Here is a 7,500-nt window from a genome sequence, read left to right as displayed (position 1 = left end):
AGGGTTTAAGGTTTATGGTTTAGGATTGTTTAAAGTTTAGGGTGGATTAGGTTTAGGGTTTAGAGTTTAGTGTTATGGTTATGGTTAGTGTTTGGGTTAGGGTTAGGGTTAGGGTTAGGGTTAGGGTTAGGGTTAGGGTAATGTTTAGGGTTAGGGTAAGGTTAGGGTTAGGGTAAAGGTTAGGGGTTAGTGTTAGTGTTAGTGTTAGGGTTAGGGTTAGGTTAGGGTTAGGGTTAGGGTTAGGGTTAGGGTTAGGGGTTAGGGTTAGTGTTAGGGTTAGGGTTATTATTAGGGGGTTAGGTTTAAGTTTAGGATTAGTGTTAGGGTTAGAATTAGAAATAGGGTTAGTGTTAGGATTAGGGTCAGGGTTAGGTTTAGGGTTAGGGTTAGGGTTAGGGTTAGATTTTGGGTCAGGTTTAGGTTTATCGTTAGAATTAGGGTTTAGGGTTTAAGGTTTATGGTTTAGGATTGTTTAAGGTTTAGGGTGGATTAGGTTTAGGGTTTAGAGTTTAGTGTTATGGTTACAGTTAGTGTTAGGGTTAGGGTTAGGGTTAGGGTTAGGGTAATGGTTAGGGTTAGGGTTAGGGTTAGGGTTAGGGTAAGGGTTAAGGTTAGGGGCTAGGGTTAGTGTTAGGGTTAGGTTTATTATTAGGGGGTTAGGTTTAAGTTTGGGATTAGTGTTAGGGTTAGAATTAGAAATAGAATTAGTGTTAGGATTAGGGTCAGGGTTAGGTTTAGCGTTAGGGTTAGGGTTAGGGTTAGGGTTAGGGTTAGGGTTAGATTTAGGGTTAGGTTTAGGTTTATTGTTAGATTTAGGATTTAGGGTCTAAGGTTTATGGTTTAGGATTGTTTAAGGTTTAGGGTGGATTAGGTTTAGGGTTTAGAGTTTAGTGTTATGGTTACGGTTAGGGTTAGGGTTAGGGTTAGGGTTAGGATTAGGGTTAAGGTTAGGGTTAGGATTAGGTTTAGAGTTAGGGTTAGGGTTAGGGTTAGGGTTAGGGTTAGGGTTAGGTTTAGGGTTAGGGTTAGGGTTAGGGTTAGGTTTAGGGTAAGGGTTAGGGGTTAGGGTTAGGGTTATGGTTATTGTTAGGTTTAGGGTTTAGTGTTTAGTGTTTAGGGTTTAAGGTTTAGGGTTTAGGATTGTTTAAGATTTAGGGTGGTTTAGGTTAAGGGTTTAGGGTTTAGACTTTAGGATTGTTTAAGGTTTAGGGTTGTTTAGGGTATAGTGTTTAGGGTTAAAAGTTTAGGGTTCTTTAGGCTTTAGTGTTTAGGGTTTAGGGTTGTTTAAGTTTTAGTGTTTAAGGTTTAGGCTTTAGGGTTGTTTTGGGTTAATGTTTAGTGTTTTTTAGGGTATAGTGTTAATGGTTTAGGGTTTACGGTTATTTAGGTTATAGTGTTTTAGGTTTAGGGTATAGGGTTGTTTAGGGTTTAGCGTTTAGGTTTGTTTATGGTTTAGTTTAGGGTTGTTTAGGGTTGTTTAGAGGTTAGTGTTTAGGGTTATTCAGGGTTTATGATTTAGGGTTGTTCAGGGTTTAGGATTTATGGTTGTTCAGGGTTTAGGATTTAGGGATTAAGGTTAAGGGGTAGGGTAAGGGTTAGGGTTAGGGTTAGGGTTAGGGTTAGGGTTAGGGTTAGGGTTAGAGTTAGGGTTAGGGTTAAAGTTAGGGTTAGGGTTAGGGTTAGGGTTATGGTTAGTGTTAGGATTAGGGTTAGGCTTAGGTTCAGGGTTAGGTTTAGGGTTAGGGTTAAGGTTTGGGTTAGATTTAGGGTCAGGTTTAGGTTTATTGTTAGATTTAGGGTTTAGGGTTTAAGGTTTATGGTTTAGGATTTTTTAAGGTTTAGGGTGGATTAGGTTTAGGGTTTAGAGTTTAGTGTTATGGTTATGGTTAGTGTTAGGGTTAGGGTTAGGGTTAGGGTTAGGGTTAGGTTTAGGGTAATAGTTAGGGTTAGGGTTAGAGTTAGGGTTAGGGTAAGGGTTAGGGGTTAGTGTTAGGATTAGGGTTAGGGTTAGGTTAGTGTTAGGGTTAGGGTTAGGGTTAGGGTTAGGGGTTAGGGTTAGTGTTAGGGTTAGGGTTATTATTAGGGGGTTAGGTTTAAGTTTAGGATTAGTGTTAGGGTTAGAATTAGAAATAGGGTTAGTGTTAGGATTAGGGTCAGGGTTAGGGTTAGGGTTAGGGTTAGGGTTAGGGTTAGGGTTAGGGTTAGGGTTAGGGTCAGGGAGGGTTTATGGTTAGGGTTAGGGTTAGGGTTAGATTTGGGGTTAGGTTTAGGTTTATTGTTAGATTTAGGATTTAGGGTCTAAGGTTTCTGGTTTAGGATTGTTTAAGGTTTAGGGTGGATTAGGTTTAGGGTTTAGAGTTTAGTGTTATGGTTACGGTTAGGGTTAGGGTTAGGGTTAGGGTTAGGATTAGGGTTAAGGTTAGGGTTAGGATTAGGTTTAGGATTAGGGTTAGGGTTAGGGTTAGGGTTAGGGTTAGGGTTAGGGTTAGGGTTAGGGTTAGGGTTAGGATTAGGGTTAGGGTTAGGGTTAGTGTAAGGGTTAGGGGTTAGGGTTAGGGTTATGGTTATTGCTGGTTTAGGGTTTAGGGTTTAGTGTTTAGGGTTTAAGGTTTAGGGTTTAGGATTGTTTAAGATTTAGGGTGGTTTAGGTTAAGGGTTTAGGGTTTAGAGTTTAGGATTGTTTAAGCTTTAGGGTTGTTTAGGGTATAGTGTTTAGGGTTAAAAGTTTAGGGTTGTTTAGGGTTTAGTGTTTAGGGTTTAGGGTTGTTTAAGGTTTAGTGTTTAAGGTTTAGGTTTTAGGGTTGTTTTGGGTTTAGTGTTTAGTGTTGTTTAGGGTATAGTGTTAATGGTTTAGGGTTTAGGGTTATTTAGCGTTTAGTGTTTAAGGTTTAGGGTATAAAGTTGTTTAGGGTTTAGTGTTTAGGGTTGTTTATGGTTTAGTGATTAGGGTTGTTTAGGGTTGTTTAGAGGTTTGTGTTTAGGGTTATTCAGGGTTTATGATTTAGGGTTGTTCAGGGTTTAGGATTTATGGTTGTTCAGGGTTTAGGATTTAGGGATTAAGGTTAAGGGGTTAAGGTTAGGGTTAGGGTTAGGGTTAGGGTTAGCATTAGGGTTAGATGTTAGGGTTAGAGTTAAGGTTATGGGGTTATGTTAGGCTTAAGGTTAGGGTTAGGGTTATGGGTTTAAGGTTAGGGTTGGGGTTAGGGTTAGGTTTAGGTTTAGGGTTAGGGTTAGGGTTATGGTTATTCTTAGATTTATGGTTTAAAATTTAGGGTTTATGGTTTAAGGTTTAGGGTTTAGGATTGTTTAAGTTTTAGGGTGGTTTAGGTTTAGGGTATAGGGTTTAGCGTTTAAGATTGTTTAATGTTTAGGGTTGTTTAGGTTTTAGCGTTTAGAGTTGTTTAGGGTTTTTTAGGGTTGTTTATGATTTAGTGTTTAGGGTTGTTCAGGATTTATGATTTAGGATATTTTAAGGTTTAGGGTTTAAGGTTGTATAGTGTTTTAGGGTTTAGGGTATAATGTTTAGTGTTAAGGGTTTAGGGTTGTTTAGGGTATAGTGTTAATGGTTTTAGGGTTTAGGCTTGTTTAGGGTTTAGTGTTTAGGGTTTAGGGTTTAGGGTTTTTTAGCATTTAGTGTTTATAGTTTAGGGTTTAGGGTGCTTTTGGAATTAGTGTTTAGGGTTTTTCGGGGTTTAGGGTTTAGGATTTAGGGTGTTAGGGTTAGTGTTAGGGTTAGGTTTAGGGTTAAGGTGAGGGTTAGGGTGAGGGTTAAGGTTTGGGTTAGGGTTAAGGTTAGTGTTAGTGTTAGAATAAGGGTTAGGGTTAGGGATAGGGTTAGGGTTAGGGTTAGGGTTAGGGTTAAGGTTAGGGTTAGGGTTAGGGTTAGGGTTAGGGTTAGGGTTAGGGTTAGGGTAAGGGTTAGGGGTTAGTGTTAGGGTTAGGGTTAGGGTTAGGGTTAGGGTTAAGGTTAGGGGTTAGGGTTAGTGTTAGGGTTAGGGTTATTATTAGGGGATTAGGTATTAGTTTAGGATTAGTGTTAGGGTTAGAATTAGAAATAGGGTTAGTGTTAGGATTAGGGTCAGGGTTAGGTTTAGGGTTAGGGTTAGTGTTAGGGTTAGGGTTAGGGTTAGGGTCAGGGAGGGTTTTAGGGTTAGGGTTAGGGTTAGGGTTAGATTTAGGGTTAGGTTTAGGTTTATTGTTAGATTTAGGATTTAGGGTCTAAGGTTTATGGTTTAGGATTGTTTAAGGTTTAGGGTGGATTAGGTTTAGGGTTAAGAGTTTAGAGTTATGGTTACGGTTAGGGTTAGGGTTAGGGTTAGGATTAGGATTAGCGTTAAGGTTAGGGTTAGGATTAGGTTTAGAGTTAGGGTTAGGGTTAGGGTTAGGGTTAGGGTTAGGGTTAGGGTTAGGATTAGGGTTAGGGTTAGGGTTAGGGTAAGGGTTAGGGGTTAGGGTTAGGGTTATGGTTATTGTTAGGTTTAGGGTTTAGGGTTTAGTGTTTAGGGTTTAAGGTTTAGGGTTTAGGATTGTTTAAGATTTAGGGTGATTTAGGTTAAGGTTTTAGGGTTTAGACTTTAGGATTGTTTAAGGTTTAGGGTTGTTTAGGGTATAGTGTTTAGGGTTAAAAGTTTAGGGTTTTTTAGGCTTTAGTGTTTAGGGTTTAGGGTTGTTTAAGTTTTAGTGTTTAAGGTTTAGGTTTTAGGGTTGTTTTGGGTTAATGTTTATTGTTTTTTAGGGTATAGTGTTAATGGTTTAGTGTTTAGGGTTATTTAGGGTTTAGTGTTTAAGGTTTAGGGTATAGGGTTGTTTAGGGTTTAGTGTTTAGGGTTGTTTATGGTTTAGTGATTAGGGTTGTTTAGGGTTGTTTAGAGGTTAGTGTTTAGGGTTATTCAGGGTTTATGATTTAGGGTTCTTCAGGGTTTAGGATTTATGGTTGTTCAGGGTTTAGAATTTAGGGATTAAGGTTAAGGGGTTAGGGTTAGGTTTAGGGTTAGGGTTAGGGTTAGGGTTAAGGTTAGGGTTAGGGTTAGGGTTATGGTTAAGGTTAGGGTTAGGTTTAGGTTTATGGTTAGTGTTAGGATTAGGGTTAGGGTTAGGGTCAGGCTTAGTTTTAGGGTTAGGGTTAGGGTTAGGGTTAGATTTAGGGTCAGGTTTACGTTTATTGTTAGATTTAGGATTTAGGGTTTAAGGTTTATGGTTTAGGATTGTTTAAGGTTTAGGGTGGATTAGGTTTTGGGTTTAGAGTTTAGTGTTATTGTTATGGTTACTGTTAGGGTTAGGGTTAGGGTTAGGGTTAGGGTTAGGGTAATGGTTAGGGTTAGGGTTAGGGTTAGGGTTAGGGTAAGGGTTAAGGGTTAGTGTTAGGGTTAGGGTTAGGGTTAGGGTTAGGTTAGGGTTAGGGTTAGGGTTAGGGTTAGGGGTTAGGGTTAGTGTTAGGGTTAGGGTTATTATTAGGGGGTTCGGTTTAAGTTTAGGATTAGTGTTAGGGTTAGAATTAGAAATAGGGTTAGTGTTAGGATTAGGGTCAGGGTTAGGTTTAGGGTTAGGGTTAGGGTTAGGGTTAGATTTAGGGTCAGGTTTAGGTTTATTATTAGATTTAGGGTTCAGGGTTTAAGGTTTATGGTTTAGGATTGTTTAAGGTTTAGGGTGGATTAGGTTTAGGGTTTAGAGTTTAGTGTTATGGTTACGGTTAGTGTTAGGGTTAGGGTTAGGGTTAGGGTTAGGGTTTGGGTTAGGGTTAAGGTTAGTGTTAGGGTTAGGGTTAGGGTTATGGTTAGTGTTAGGGTTAGGGTTAGGGTTAGGGTTAGGTTAGGGTTAGTGTTAGGGTTAGGGTTATTATTAGGGGGTTAGGTTTAAGTTTAGGATTAGTGTTAGGATTAGAATTAGAAATAGGGTTAGTGTTAGGATTAGGGTCAGGGTTAGGTTTAGTGTTAGGGTTAGGGTTAGGGTTAGGGTTAGGGTTAGGGTCAGGGAGGGTTTAGGGTTAGGGTTAGGGTTAGGGTTAGATTTAGGGTTAGGTTTAGGTTTATTGTTAGATTTAGGATTTAGGGTCTAAGGTTTATGGTTTAGGATTGTTTAAAATTTAGGGTGGATTAGGTTTAGGGTTTAGAGTTTAGTGTTATGGTTACGGTTAGGGTTAGGGTTAGGGTTAGGGTTAGGATTAGGGTTAAGGTTAGGGTTAGGATTAGGTTTTGGGTTAGGGTTAGGGTTAGGGTTAGGGTTAGGGTTAGGGTTAGGATTAGGGTTAGGGTTAGGGTTAGGGTAAGGGTTAGGGGTTAGGGTTAGGGTTAGGGTTAAAGTTAGGGTTAAGATTAGGGTTAGTGTTAGGGTTAGGGTTATGGTTAGTGTTAGGATTAGGGTTAGGGTTAGGGTCAGGTTTAGGTATAGGGTTAGGGATAGGGTTGGGTTAGATTTAGGGTTAGGTTTAGGTTTATTGTTAGATTTAGGGTTTAGGGTTTAAGGTTTATGGTTGAGGATTGTTTAAGGTTTAGGGTGGATTAGGTTTAGGGTTTAGAGTTTAGTGTTATGGTTACGGTTAGGGTTAGGGTTAGGGATGGGGTTAGGGTTAGGGTTAGGGTTATGGTAAGGGTTAGGTTTAGGGTTAGGGTTAGGGTTAGGGTAAAAGTTAGGGGGTTAGTGTTAGGGTTTGTGTTAGGGTTAGGGTTAGGGTTAGGGTTAGGTTAGGGTTAGGGTTAGGGTTAGGGTTAGGGATAATGTTAGGTTAGGGTTAGGGTTAGAGTTAGGGTTAGGGTTAGGGGTTAGGGTTAGTGAAAGGGTTAGGGTTATTATTAGGGGGTTAGGTTTAAGTTTAGGATTAGTGTTAGGGTTAGAATTAGAAATAGGGTTAGTGTTAGGATTAGGGTCAGGATTAGGTTTAGGGTTAGGGTTAGGGTTAGGGTCAGGGAGGGTTTAGGGTTAGGGTTTGGGTTAGGGTTAGATTTAGGGTTAGGTTTAGGTTTATTGTTAGATTTAGGATTTAGGGTCTAAAGTTTATGGTTTAGGATTGTTTAAGGTTTAGGGTGGATTAGGTTTAGGGTTTAGAGTTTAGTGTTATGGTTACGGTTAGGGTTAGGGTTAGGGTTAGGATTAGGGTTAAGGTTAGGGTTAGGATTAGGTTTAGGGTTAGTGTTAGGGTTAGGGTTAGGGTTAGGGTTAGGGTTAGGGTTAGGGTTAGGGTTAGGATTAGGTTTAGGGTTAGGTTTACGGTTAGGGTTAGGGTTAGGGTTAGGATTAGGGTTAAGGTTAGGGTTAGGTTTAGGGTTAGGGTTAGGGTTAGGGTTAGGGTTAGGGTTAGGGTTAGGGTTAGGATTAAGGTTAGGGTTAGGGTTAGGGTAAGGGTTAGGGGTTAGGGTTAGGGTTATGGTTATTGTTAGGTTTAGGGTTTAGGGTTTAGTGTTTAGGGTTTAAGGTTTAGGGTTTAGGATTGTTTAAGATTTAGGGTGGTTTAGGTTAAGGGTTTAGGGTTTAGAGTTTAGGATTGTTTAAGGTTTAGGGTTGTTT

The sequence above is a fragment of the Micromys minutus genome, assembly GCF_963924665.1.
Source record: "Micromys minutus genome assembly, chromosome: 16".
NCBI lineage: Eukaryota > Metazoa > Chordata > Mammalia > Rodentia > Muridae > Micromys > Micromys minutus.
Note: the sequence above shows the minus strand (reverse complement) of the source record.